Below are 13,665 nucleotides of genomic sequence, written 5' to 3' on the forward strand. Positions count from 1 at the left end.
AGTAATGTTGTCTTGCTCTGTCCCATACTTTCTAGCTTCCTCCTAATAAGACTCACATTCTTTTTTCAACAGATGAGGTTCAAGTTGGATCCGAAAGATGGTGCAACTAAAAAAGCATGCACTCATGTTTTTCAGTCTACTCTGCCACAGTATCGGCACCACCTTAGAAAATCTCACTTTGAAGGCAAGACTAACAATGAAATTGCCCAAACATCTCCAGTGGAATATATTACAGATGAACACTAGACAACCGTCCTTAAATACTGGTTTGATCCAAAGTATCAGGTAAGCTATATGAATTTGATCAGACCACATATTGGACTTGTATTTACGTATGTGCCTTACAAGTGTATCTTCTTCTAGGCTAACTGTTTGAAGAACAAGAACAACCGTTCTAAAGTGAAATTCCAACAGACAACAGGATCTCGTAGCTATGTTGCACACTACGAGGCTCTTGTAAATAGCTACTACTTCCTTCTTTTTTCTGTGCCATATTATCATATCTATATTGACTTGTTCCAAATACAGAGGAAAGCCCGTGCGGACCAAAAACAACCTGAACCGAATGCAGTGCAAATCTTCAAGGATTGCCACACAAGCAAGATGAAGGGCATGAGCACACCAGTTCAAGCCCCTGTTGTTAGTCCTTACACCTCCTGCCTTTGAACTGATTGGTACAGTGATGTGTTCATTTAACTACTTGGTTTGCAGCCAATGTGAGTTACTCTGTTGACTTTTATACATAGTTGTCTTAATGTATCATTTCACCTTACATGGTTCAAAAGAGATGAAGGATATTCTTTTGGTCTTGATCTGTAATCTAGTTGTTATGTTCACGTGCGCACACAATGATAAAATAGCCTGTTTGTTTTATATCTGTTTGCCCATGATATGAATGATGTCATACTATGTTCATCCTACTTTAAACCATGTCTCTTTATCCTTAGATGTCAACAAATGTGAGGAAATAGACAATACATTAGGCATGCTACATGGACATATGTTCCGAAAGTGATTTTATTATGTACTTGGCACTACAATACATGCTAATGTATTACAGTAGTTCACCAAAATAAGTTATGTATAAATGTGTAACTTCCTTTGTTTGTTTTTGCCTCATTAGTAACTTATCTGGTACACTAATCTACAAGTTCAAACTTTCATCAAGCTATGGAACAAATGATTAAACAGCCAAAACCACCTGAAGGTGACGAGGCTACCACAGGCACAATGTCACCTCTTGCTGCAGTGCGTCAGTATCTCTCCACTAACAGTGCAAAAGCACCTTCCTGCGTAATTCTGGGTTGGTTGTCAAGGTAACTGAGGGAGTCCTGGACTAAGGGGTCCTCGGACAGCCGGACTGTATACTTTGGCCGGAGTGTTGGGCTATGAAGATATAGGATGGAAGACTTCATCCCGTGTCCGGATGGGACTCTCCTTGGCGTGGAAGGCAAGCTTGGTGATTCGGATATGTAGATTCCTTTCTCTGTAACCGACTTTGTACAACCCTAGCTCCCCCGGTGTCTATATAAACCGGAGGGTTTAGACTTCTAGGGTTTAGCCACAACAATCATAACCTCATAGGCTAGACTTCTAGGGTTTAGCCATTACGATCTCGTGGCAGATCAACTATTGTAATACTCGTATTCATCAAGATCAATCAAGCAGGAAGTAGGGTATTACCTCCATAGAGAGGGCCCGAACCTGGGAAAACATTGTGTCCCCCGCCTCCTGTTACCAGTAGCCTTAGCCGCACAGTTCGGGACCCCCTACCCGAGATCCGCCGGTTTTGACACCGACATTGGTGCTTTCATTGAGGCTTCCTGTGTGTCGTCGAAGATAGGCTTGATGGCCCCATCAATCATCTACAACAATGCAGTCCAGCGGGAGACCTTCCTTCCCGGACAGATCTTCGTATTCGGTGGCTTCGCACTGCGGGCCAACTCACTTGGCCATCTAGAGCAGATCGATAACTACACCCCTGGCCATCAGGTCAGATTTGGAAGCCTGAATTTTGTGGCTGATATCCGCGGACACTTGATCTTCGACGGATTGGAGCCCCTGAGGGCTGTCCTCGGCCACCACGATGAACATGACCTAGATCTATCATCTGGTCGCACACAGGAGATAGCGCCTGTGACCGCCCTGGCCCTAGAGCCACAGCGGACTGCGTCGTCCGAAAACGGGAAGCTTAACCCCGGCACGGAAGCCGCAAACTCAGCGGCGCTCGAGCCGCACACAGACCCAACACCGAGCTGGGCTTGTATCACCGGAACCCCGGACTCGTCTCTGGCTATGGGTTCCGGGCCGCGCGCATCCGCGTCCATCGAACCTGATTGGGCGCCGGTCTTGGAGTTCAGCTCCACGGACATCTTCTAGCACTTGCCTTTTGGCGACATATTAAACTCATTGAAGTCCCTCTCCTTGTCGGGGGACCCTTGGCCGAACTATGTCCGGCTCGAATGGGAAGCGGATGACGAAGAACTTCGTTGCCCACCCACCACCCACTTCATTGCCACTGTCGAGGACTTAACCGACATGCTCGATTACAACTCCGAAGACATCGACGATATGGACGTCGATGCCGGAGAGGTGCAGACACAAAAACCACCACCTTTAGGGCAGTGGACAGCTACATCGTCATATTATATATACATGGTGGACACACCAAAGGAGAATGAGGCCGACGGTGATAACAGCATGCCTGTCGATGAACCTCCTAAGCGTCGGCATCCCAAGCGCCGACCTCGATCCGGCAAAATGAAAAATAGCAACATTATCACAGACGGCGACGATAATCTGAACCAAGCTGAGGACCCCGTAGACCCAGCGCTGGAGCAGGGCATGCGAGAGGACGGCCAACACAGTCCGCAGATGTCTGACCACAGCGATGCCGAAGATAGCAACTATCAGCCTCACTCTGTAGAAGAGATCCGCCTGGGGGACGATGAATTCGTCATCATAGAAGAACCATTACAATAAGAATGCCTCCATCAAAGGCTTATCGCCACTGCAAGGAGCCTGAAGAAGCATAAGCAGTGGCTTAAAGCCGCACAGGATACGCTCAATGACACATGGAACGAAGTGCTAGACGCTAAGGAAAAATACGGTGGCAATCGCCAAACAAAGAGCTATCCTAAACGTAAGCTGCTGCCCGAATTCGACGACGAGGCTATCGCGCCCGTACTGCTGAAAAACAATATGGCCGACAGGCCAGACCGACCACCTCGTGGTTGAGACAAAGCGGCCAGCAATGCCGTACACAAGCCCGCACCCCTCCCCGTAAAGGAAGGAAGGCCGCGGCCCAGGACCAGAAACACGATCTACGTGAGGACCTGGACAAAAAAGCTGGCAAAACCAGGTCCATCTATGGATCCAGGGAACGTGCCCCCACACGGGATCACGATTATCAAACAAAACATGCCGGCCATTTACTAGCTTGGAACCAATACTGAACATTCCAACCGTCGGACCCAATCCACAACGCAGCCAGATACAGGGGTGCAGCACACCCCCTGTGCTTCACTGATGAGGTGCTGGAACATGACTTTCCAGAAGGGTTCAAACTTGTAAACATCGAGGCATATGATGGAATGACGGACCCCGCAGTTTGGATAGAAGACTTTATTCTTCACATCCACATGGCTCGCGGAGATGATCTCCATGCCATTAAATATTTACCCCTCAAGATAAAAGGACCAGCTCGGCACTGGCTGAAAAGCCTCCCTGAAAATTCCATCCGAAGCTGGGAAGAAATTGAGGATGCTTTCCGGGCCAATTTCCAAGGGAACTATGTTCGGCCTCCGGATGTAGATGATCTAAGTCACATAATCCAACAACCCGGAGAATCAGCACGTAAGCTTTAGAACATGTTTCTCACTAAGAAGAACCAAATTGTCGACTGTCTGGATGCCGAAGCCTTAGCGGCCTTCAAACACAGTGTCCGGGATGAATGGCTGGCCAGACACCTCGGACAGGAAAAGCCAAGGACAATGGCTGCCTTAACTACACTCATGACACGCTTTTGCGCGGGCGAAGACAGATGGTTAGCCCGTAGCAGCACCAGTGATCCCGGCACCTCCGAGGTCAGGGATGGCAATGGAAAACCACGACGCAACAAAGACAAACGTCGGAACAATGAAGAAAGCCCAGATAATACAATGGCACACGCCGGATTCAGGGCTCCAGACCCAGTCAACAGAAGAAGCCATTTAAAGGCAACAAGGATGGTCCATCCAACCTGGATAGAATTCTAGACAAGTCCTGCCAGATACACGGCACTTCGGATAAACCAGCCAAACATACCAACAGAGAATGTTGTGTTTTCAAGCAGGCCGGCAAACTCAACGCCGAATACAAAGGGAAGGGACCTCAGAGCGAAGACGAGGATGAACCTCGCCAGCAGAACACGGGGGGGGGGGGGGGGGGGGGAGAAAAGAAATTTCCACCGGAGATCAAAACAGTAAACATGATCTATGCCACTCATATCCCAAAGTGGCAGCACAAAGCACGCACTCCGCGATGTCTACGCTGTTGAGCCCATCGCCCCCAAGTTCAACCCATGGTCGGCCTGTCCGATCACCTTTGATCGCAGGGATCACCCGACTAGTATCCGTCATGCAGGTTCGGCTGCCCTAGTGCTCGACCCAATAATCGACGGATACCACCTCACTTGAGTCCTCATGGACGGCGACAACAGTCTCAATCTGATATATCAGGACACTGTCCGCAAGATGGGGATAGACCCGTCATGAATCAAGCCAAGCAGCACTACCTTTAAAGGAGTTATACCGGGCATGGAAGCCCGCTGCACGGGCTCTCTAAACATTGGATGTTGTATTCGGCTCTCCGGACAACTTTCGAAGCGAAGAACTAATCTTCGACATTGCTCCATTCCGAAGCGGCTATCATGCACTACTCGAAAGAACAGACTTCACCCGTTTTAATGCAGTCCCACATTATGCTTATCTGAAACTCAAAATTCCTGGACCTCGTGGCGTCATTACGTTCAGTGGAAATATGGAGCGCTCTCTTCGCAAAGAGGAATACGCGGTGGCTCTAGCAGTCGAAAACGACCTATTCAAGCCGAACAGCTCATCGGTCGTTAAAACCGCAGACATAGCTAAACGCGTCCGGCGCACACCTCAGTGTGGCAGCTCAGATAAACCTAAGCTCGATTAGCAGCTACGCCCCCATCAACCACCCCATAGAGAGATATACGCAAAATTTCTTGGGCGGCTTCGGGGGCACTCTGCACACAAAAGGTCCATAGTTCGGCTCGACCCTCTTCGGACCCTAGAAGTTATCCTTCATGGTTCATTAAAACGAACCACGTTCACTTACGGCCACACCATATTCTTTTACGTGGTTTCTTCTTCTTCCTTTTTTTACAGATGGCCATCATACTATACCCTTCAAGGACACTTCACAACGGAGACAAAGGTGCAGACGTGCAGCAGGGCCACACATTAAGGTTTATTTTTAGATTAAGACCCTGTGTAAACCTTTTTTATCTCTTGTTGTTTTATACTTTCCTGGCATGTAAAATGTCCAAGAAAGATACCGGCATCATCTGTAAACATACGGCTCGCCGTACTAAAGTGGATGTCATAGAAGTAGCCCGGTTCATATTGTGTTTTGAGATTTATGCTCTCACAACCCGCACTCTTCCCCCACGTCGGATTGCCACATGTGCCTTCATACCGTGGGTTTATCACCAGGGGCTGTATTCAGCCCGGTGTATATTGTAAAGTCCGGACACCTATAGGGAGTGTTCAGCGTCGCGAGTTTTGCCTTATATGCATCAGCTCCGAATCATGTCTTTGGTCAATAGTTGGGTTGCCCGGTTCCTGTGCTTGCTACCTTACGTTCCGCTATATCGGCTAGGGTAGTAAAGGGAGACCTACTGCGATTGTGTCCCGACTAGCCCGGATGAGCACCTCAGTAGAGAAAGCTGAAAACTGACTGTCATGATGCAGCGAGAGCTGGTCAACCACTCGATGACTCATCGGAATTGTGATTCCCTCCGTATTAAATGAAGGACCATTATTCTGGTCACGTATGTAATCGCACCGTATTCGGGTAACCGCGGACATACCAGGGGCTACATAGTAGCCCCACCATCAAACTCCTATGGCTAAGTGAAAGTGTTAAAGCTCTATAGTCCAATCGCATCATTCGCCGCACTAACACCTCCTTAACGGACCAAGACATTGGGTCAAGTGTGATCAAGTGCTTTTCCGAACACCCCTACATTATACGCAAGGGGGCTGAAGCCGACGACTGCAAACTTTCAGATTGAATATATATAAAAAGACAGCCGCACAGGAGGCACTAAAACTTTTCGGGCAAAAAGTATAAAAACATAGCCTTAAATGTATCATAATATTGTTATTACAATTTTGATACACCTCACTGGAACATTATATTTTTCGAGCACTGACCCTCTATTAAGCGGGCATCCTCTAGGACATCTTCAAAGTAATGTTCTGGCATGTTAAGGTCCTTGCCTTCGGGTGGACTCTGCGCTGCAATATCGCTGGCCGTCATCTTCGCCCAGTATATCTTGACATGGGCAAGGGCCATCCATGCACCTTCTATGCACGTTGAACGCTTCACAGTGTCGATACGCGGCACCGCATTAACAAGCTGCCGCACCAAACCGAAATAACTATCTGGAATGGGTTCAATTGGCCACAGCCGGGCTATGACGTCCTTCATCGCAGTGCCGGACATCTTGTGGAGCTCGGCCCATTGGGCCATCTGTTCGTTCAATAGTGGACGCTTCGGCGTGTCAAATTGCGACCAAAACGGCTTTTCCATTGCATGTCCTTCTTGCGCGTGGAAAAACTGATTCACATCGGCAGCACTCTTCGGCAGGTCCATAAAGAGGTCCGGAGAACTCCACCGTTGATTCAGCAGCGTATACTTCGGATCGCCAAACTTAGTTTGCAATAAAAAGGGCTTACCAGCCATGATCTCCCCAGCTTGTCGGATCGCCTCCCGAGCTGCTCTAGACTCAGACCGGGCTTCCTTCGCCTCTTGTAAGGCCTTGTCCAGTTCGGCCGCTTTGGCTTTGTTATCTTTCTCAAGATCTTGGCATCGGCTAGTGGCATTCTTCAACTCAAGTGCCATGGTGGATATCCTCTCCTCGCACTGACGCCGAGCGGTCTGCTCCACTTTTAATTCGGCGGCTGTCTTTTCGGCAGCCGCATTACTCATCCTGGCTTGCTCCTTGGCCCGGGCAAGTTCCGCCTGAAGGGTCTCAAATGCGGCGGCACTATCTCCAGTTATGCATATACACCTTTTCAGTATCACGCTCATTTCACAATACTAGCATGTACTGAGTACCCTAGAGGCATACCTTGCACCTCGTCGAGCCGCCTGTTCATAAGAGTGATGTCATCATCTGCCACATCAACTTTCTGCTTCAAATGTGCTACCTCGATAGCTTGGGCAGTCCCCACGGATGTAAAAACCTGTGTTTCAATTAGTCATATCATTTCCTGGGCATATATTTGATCCTCTGATCGCATTCCTTTGGATGCCAACCAGAGTCTCAAGGGCTACTATCTATACACATGTGCAATTTGCACTTACAATACAACTGAAATTACACTACTTACCTCGAAGCCTCATAGTTGGCTAGAAAAGGCTTCATTCAATCCGCTTTTCGCGGACCGAACTCTTTCCAACACCGTACCCATCAAGGTACGATGTTCCTCTGAGATGGAGGCATGTTGCAAAATGTTCATCAATGCATCCAGCGTCCCTTGGACATGTGATAGTCCGGGACTTTTGTTGTTCCCTATAGGGGCCGCACACCCCGGACCCTGGGTGGCCGAAGTATTACCTTTGGTCCCGGTCCTCACTGTCCCTTGCGCCGCTTGCAAATCGGGAAGGATCCTCCAGGACGACACCTCGGCGTCGTCTGCCTCATCAGGCAGGGAGACCTGTGGAGGCGTCTCGCTCTCCATCATCTCCGGAAGTGGATCCCCCGAAGAGGAGGACTGTTGAGGAGGGCTGCGTGCTGGACTTTAAACATGAGTTTAAAATCTTACCCTTATAGCCAGGAAAGAACGGGACATGTTTAGAACACCCGAATTCACTTACGATGTGGCTGAGGGCCTATCTTTGCGGGGTGACTGCATGTCAATATCACCCCCTGACTGGGATACCTTCCCCCGCTTACAAGCTTCTCTTTTCGAGTCTTCGGAAGCGGCCCTTTTCTTCCCATGGGGAGAAGGGATGTCAGTTCGCCCTTCCCTTCCACCTTTGGAAGCGGGAGTTCTAATCTCCCCGGACGAATTTGCTGGTGAGCCCCCAGAGTGGAAGCTGCCTTGGGCCTCTTTGTCCTCCTCTTTATCTTCCCCCGCCGGCACTTGATACGGCGCCGGAGCCATCATCCTTGTTAATAACGGATCGGCGGTATCTTCGGGAAGTGGAGCCGAACACCTGATTCTCTCCGCCTTATATAGCCAGCCCTGGCCGGATAGAGTTTTATCAGTACATTGTCATGGATAATTTTACTAAATCATGTTCGGGGGTCGAGTACTTACCCGAGTATCCGTATGGTTGCAGTCAAGACCGATGTCTTATGTAGTATCCGGCCACTTTTTTCGTGCGCCGAAGAACAATTTCCACATCTCTATGAGCATCGTGCCAGAGAGGTTGAAGAGTCCGTGGACCTTCTGGATTAAACTCCCACATGCGGAGAGGGTGTCGCTGACAGGGTAGGATCCGACGGACTAGCATTACTTGGATTACATCGATGAGACTGGTGTCCTTCTCAATGAGGCTCCGGATGCGGCTTTGTAGTGTCCACACTTCATCTGTAGATCCCCAGTCCAGCCCCTTGTAAATCCACGATGCGAGCTGTGGCGGAGGGCCGGACCGAAATGCAAGAGCAGCTACCCGCTTTGTACTGCAGGGTTCGGTGATGTAAAACCACTCCCGTTGCCATAAATCAGAAGATTCCGCGAAGGAGCCCTTTGGCCAAGTAGAGTTGATAAGCTTGCTTATTGAAGCGCCTCCGCACTCCGCTTGTTTCCCGTCGATTACCTTCGGTTTCACGTTAATGGTCTTAAGCCATAAGCCGAAGTGTGGGGAAATACGGAGGAAGGCCTCGCATGTGGTGATGAACACCGAGATGTGGAGGAAGGAGTCCGGGGCTAGATTGTGGAAATCTATCCCGTAATAAAACATGACCCCTCGAACGAAGGGATGGAGAGCAAACCCGAGCCGTCGAAGGAAGTGAGAGATAAACACTACCCTCTCATTGGATCTGGGAGTAGGAATAACCTGCCCTTGAGTAGGAAGCCTGTGGTAAATTTCCGCAGTCAAGTATCTTGCCTCCCTAAGCTTCGAGATATCTTCCTCTGTGACAGAAGAGGCCATCCACCGGCCCTAAAGGCCGGGTCCGGACATGGCTGGAAGCTCAAAGCAACTGGATGGACCCTTGGGTGTTGGAACTTGACGTGGGGGTGAAGGAAAGAACTTGCATGGAAGGAAAAAGGACAGGCCTTAACCCCTTTATAAAGACGACGAATATCAAGCATCCCTTCCGTGGCCTTAAAACATGCCTATTCCCGAGGAATTATGCCAACAAAACGATTGGGTTACCCACGCCCGTGTTGATGAAAATCCTGTAATAAGGGGACACGATCTCTGCTTTGACAAGACGTGCCAATAAAAACCGCCCCCCGAAACATGGGGTAGCAGGCTAGAAAACGATTCAACATAATGGCCGGGTAATGACATAATGTCGTACTACCAAAATTGTCACTGAATTGGACTCGTGAAATATTATACTCTCTACAGTTGTGTGTGGTACTTGTTTTGCAGAGCCGGACATGATTCTTGTGTTCGGAATTTACTTTGAAGTATTCGGAGAAGGAACCCGCCTTGCAATGTCGAAAACAATCTGCGCGCTAGACTCATCGTCATTGAAGCCTGGTTCAGGGGCTACTGAGGGAGTCCTGGACTAATGGGTCCTCGGACAGCCGGACTATATACTTTGGCCGGACTATTGGGCTATGAAGATACAAGATGGAAGACTTCGTCCCGTGTCCGGATGGGACTCTCCTTGGCGTGGAAGGCAAGCTTGGCGATTCGGATATGTAGATTCCTTTCTCTGTAACCGACTTTGTACAACCCTAGCCCCCCCGTGTCTATATAAACCGGAGGGTTTAGACTTCTAGGGTTTAGCCACAACAATCATAACCTCATAGGATAGACTTCTAGGGTTAAGCCATTACGATCTCGTGGTAGATCAACTCTTGTAATACTCATATTCATCAAGATTAATCAAGCAGGAAGTAGGGTATTACCTCCATAGAGAGGGCTCAAACCTGGGTAAACATTGTGTCCCCCGCCTCCTGTTACCATTAGCCTTAGACGCACAGTTCGGGACCCCCTACCCGAGATCCACCGGTTTTGACATCGACAGTAACCTCGTCCAAATCGCTTACTGAAGAAAATCTTCCGGCTAGCCTGAGTGATATATCTGTGCTCCAGACACATGTCCAGTCGCTAATGGACGTCGTTTCGGAAACAAGAATAGTGGTTGACAAATGTCTTCAAGATATGAATGGTTTTGAAACCAGACTATCAGACATTCGCTTCATTGTTCAAGAGAAATGGCGGAAAAAAGGTCAAGATCCTGCTGCTCCATCAGATTCTACAGCCTGAAACATTAGCACTCATGGTAAATGATCTGTGCTTCTATACATCTGGTGGTGCTTTTATCTTCAAGGACTGTAAACTTTATGCCAATAGCCCTTTTGTTGTATGGTTGGAATTTATTTTGTTGTGATACATCATTTATGATGCTGCCAAAGGCTGCAGTAATTATGACGCTATTTTTGTAGTGTAGGTTTATCTTAGTAATGTATTCGGCCGAAAGCTTCGTAGGAGCCCAACATGCCAACATTCGTCGGGCCCATTCCAATTGGGCTAAAAATGGTTATGGGCCGAAATTTGCATGTAGCCCACTAAAAATATCTGGGCCTAAATCAGCGTAAGCATTCATATTTTTCTGGTAGGCGTGTGTCCATAATGGGCCTTTAACAGGCCTAAACATAATTTGGGCCCTCGGTAACAATAGGCCGTTTACAGGTGTAAATATCTCGAGCCCATAAAAACATGGGCCTTTAATAGGCCGAAAGTGAGATTGGGCCCTGGTTGTGCCAAATAACCCACTGGTCTTAGCAGGCCGAAATGGTGGCCCATTTACAATGCGGATCTTTCACAGGCCGAAATTCGGACGGGCCGTAAATGCACCGACCTAATACACGGGCCTTTAACAGGCCGAAATTTTGGTCGGGCTTGATTAGCGTCATTTTTATATGGGCCGTTAATGGGCCTGATGTGACGTTGGGCCACATATGGCCCATGGATTTCGTCCGACGTTAACAGGCCGAAAATCACAACAGGCCGAAAGTGGCCCAAATCTATAGTGGGCCTCTAACAGGCCGAATGTCAGACATGGTCGAATATGACCCAAATCCTTCACGGTCGTTTATGGGCCGAAAGTTTCAATGGCTAGTAAATGGGCCCAAATGAAGCAGGACCTTTAACAGGCCGGAAATACACCGGGCCGTAATTCGGCCCAAATACTTAGCGGATTGTTAACGGGCCAGAAGTGACCATGGGCCACGATGATGACAAGTTTAGGACAGGCCGTTGATGGGCCGATTTGACACTAGCCATACGGGCCTTAACTGAGAATGTTGGGCCTTTAGCTAGGCCAGCCCTTTATGGTCTGCAAAATCTTGTGGGCCTTTAGCTGGGCCGGCCCATTATGGTCCGCTTAATCTTGTGGGCCTTTAGCTAGGCCGGCCCATTATGGTCTGCAAAATCTTGTGGGCCTTTAGCTGGGCCGGCCCATTATGGCCCACTAAATCTTATGGGCCTTTAGTTGGGCCAGCCCATTTAGACTTTATGGGCCACTTTTGGGCCCGTCCACGTGTCAACATATCATAGGCCCATCTCGACCGTTGGATGAGTGACACCTGTGCCAATGCGGAGCTGACGCGTGGTTCCGTCGGCCAATGAGAATTTTACACGTGGAAAATCAGCATTGGTCGTGGCTGTTAGCGGGTTATCGGATCCATAACCGGACCCGATAGCTTAACGGCGCTTAACGGTGTCCCGTTATGGTGGATGCCATGTGTCGGTCACGCTTGACGAAAGCACTTCTATGACGCACGATTTATCATCATGGAAGTGGACACTTCCGTGATGATAATTCTGGTAATGTCATGGAACACTTCTACGACAGCACAGGTATGACTATCTGGATTCTGTCATAAAATCGTCATGGATGTACATGCATGATAGAAAATGTGACCTACTGTGACAAACACGTATCATCACGGAAGTGTATTTTTTTGTAGTGACGCCTGTGAAGGTCTCCGCTCGTGACACACTCACGTAATAATGAGTGGGGCTGTACACGCCCCGGAGTCTCTTGAGTGTCGCCCGCGGGCCTCACGGGGGCTCCGTCCCACGTCCTAGTGGAAGCACTTAGCTCCTCGCTTGTGAGAAGACTAGACTAGGTGCCGGACATGGCTGTTCATTTGCTTGCTTTTTGTAGTTGGTTCGCAGTTTCTTAATGAATTTGGAATTTTCGCGTTTTGGTTCGCCAAGTTGGGTTTTCTCTCCTCTCGCTTCACTCGTTCTTAGCCTTGGCGAGGAAAGGGCGGCAGTTGCCTGTCGCTCTTCCTCGCGCGTCCCGTGCGTGGGGGCTAGGCAGGTGTGTGCGCTCGGGTTCACCCGCACGCAAGCACGCCTCGCCGAAACCCCGTTGCCCCAGTGCTTCGGCTTTCTTAATCCTCGCGAGATAACCTCGATCGAGCTCATGAGCATGCGCGCCCTCTCATGTCCATGCCCCTCGGGCAGCACGACGCGGTGCGTTAAGCCATAGCGAAACCCGTGGCAGGGGGCTGACGCAAGGAAGAATGAGATGCCTCGTTAAAGTTTTTTCTTTAAACAATTCTGCAGCAGCTCTACGGCGCCTCCTGTGATCTACAGCGCCTCCCGAGATCAATGGCTCCCAAGTCATCAGGAAAGGGGGCTCCGCTAGGCATCAAGGGCCGTGCCCTCGCGAGGTGGGAAGTTACCGCGAGCATGTCAAGCTAAGTTACCCTACCCGTGCCCACTCATAACACATATATCACGGCATAGCATTAAGATAATAAGCATAGCATAAGGGCATAACTGCCATAGTTCATTACACACCCTAGCGGGGCACTCTACTTTTTCAAACTATAGAAGAAAGGAAAGGTTAAACAGAAGTGGCCTGCAAGGCTGCAGCGGTTCCTAAAGCCAAGATCGGTGGCCCCAAGCTCAGATCGGGCCCTCCTCCTGCTTCACCGGGGCGTGGCGGCGAGACGATCCGCCGCCTTCCTCGATGCGAGCTCGGCGGCACGGAGGTTGGTCGTACCCGCTGCTGGTGGAGTTCTCGCCCGAAGAAGAGCCACCGCTGCTGGAGGAAGTGTGTACGTCATCAAGGCCAAGCTCACCCTCATCGCCGACGCAGCCAACGTCAAGGCCAAGCTCATAGTCGCCGATGTCGTCTTCTGGGCAGCACCCCGCGCGATGGCCGTCTTCCCTGAACACCCTCACGAAGAGGGTCGCAAGGCCGTCGTACTTGAAGTGGAGGGT

The sequence above is a fragment of the Aegilops tauschii genome, chromosome 4 (assembly GCF_002575655.3).
Source record: "Aegilops tauschii subsp. strangulata cultivar AL8/78 chromosome 4, Aet v6.0, whole genome shotgun sequence".
Taxonomy (NCBI): Eukaryota; Viridiplantae; Streptophyta; class Magnoliopsida; order Poales; family Poaceae; genus Aegilops; species Aegilops tauschii.